Genomic DNA, 1,705 nt, shown 5'->3' on the forward strand with positions numbered 1-1,705 from the left:
AGTGATTATACGCAAGGGCAATCAGAAAACCACTCGTGCCTCTCCGTCATACTTCGGAAAAGCATACTTTTTGCTTTTCCGAGTTTTTCCGAAGTATGACGGAAAGTCCCGAGTGGTTTTTCGATTGTACCCAATTCAAGTGTTTGCTCGATGTGTTCAGTGAAAACGTCCAAATAAAGTCCTCAACTAATAATTAGACTTCCCGTATAGATGTCGTGTAATTTAATTTACCTTACTTTAATTTGAAACAAATCGTCGCTGAATAAAAGCACGTGAAGCATAACATTATTGTTGTAATATTTTATAAACATCCATCTTTCACCGCATATTCAACATTCAATCTTACGTTACAATCTGAACAAATCAGCATACCGTACATGATGCATAATGAGTTGTAAAGTATGTCGACGGGAGTAAATCGAGTACGCCCATTATCTAACTGGGATAATTAGTCTATACATCACCGGGGTTTTACATACTAGTAAATTATACGTCAGCATGTGATTTCGTAAATTATTGCTTAAAATACTACTTATCTGCATAAAATATGCATTGTAAGCACTCGGAAGATTAATTGTATTCTAATTCCTTTTTCATAACATAACACAATCTATGTCGCGGTGACCGAGTGGTTAAGGTGTTCCGACACTTTATCAATAGCCCTCCACCTCTGGGTTGCGAGTTCCAAACCTACGTGGGGCAGTTGCCAGGTACTGACCGTAGGCCTGTGTTTTTTCTCCGGGTACTCCGGCTTTCCTCCGCCTCCCAGTCCTGGCACGTCCTTAAATGACCCTGGCTGTTGATAGGACGTTAAACAAAATAAACCAAAGTATGTGGTACTTTATAGAACATCCGGATAGCACAAACACATTGTAATATTAGAACAACGCCTTTTCACTCACGAAAGAAAGCGTTCGATCTCTTTAATGAAACTTTCCTTTTCATGAAAGGCGAACGGCGTTATAATTAATGAAAAGTATGTGTATGATTATGTAAAATATATTGGAGCAGATTTTTTTTATGCAAAGTTGAATTCATCGACGTAAACAAGTAACACTGTCCTTGCCAAGCGATTCTTCTCCCCTTGTATATCATTGTTGTGTTGTGTCGTGAACATCTGTATTATGCACACTTAATGTAGCTAAAACAAAGGATTTCCTACTGCGCATTTTCCCTTTGTGGTTAGTAACATGCCTGCTTCCTTATTAGAAACACCGCTGTTGATTCAGTGTTCAAAGGATGGTTTGTTCCTGATGGAAATCTTACAACACACGGTAAAATGAGTTTCAGAATGACGAGAATAATGGGTTTTATGGTCGACAACACGATAATTTTCATTAAAAAAAAAATTATTTGTATGATATGAAGTTTGAAGTTCTCGGTGATGATAGTTTGTCTAGTCGGTTAATTATGGCTACCTCGATTTTCCTTTTGAGAACGTGATGTAGCTTGATATCTATATGACGAATGTCGTTTATGAAGAAGCGGTCGCTTACGCTTCCGGAACACCTGGTCTTGTCGTATTTCTGTTCATACTTTACTTCTGTTTTGTCGACTTTGAATGTGTCAGTGTTCTGTTGTTGTTGTTGTTGTTGTTGTTGTTGTTGTTGTTGTTGTTTTGTCAATTATTCAGCTCATGAGCAAGAGAACCTTTCGGATGGTAATTTCAAGATCGTTTCGATGCATAGAAAATGATACAGAGTTC

The sequence above is a fragment of the Pecten maximus genome, chromosome 10 (assembly GCF_902652985.1).
Source record: "Pecten maximus chromosome 10, xPecMax1.1, whole genome shotgun sequence".
Classification (NCBI taxonomy): Eukaryota; Metazoa; Mollusca; class Bivalvia; order Pectinida; family Pectinidae; genus Pecten; species Pecten maximus.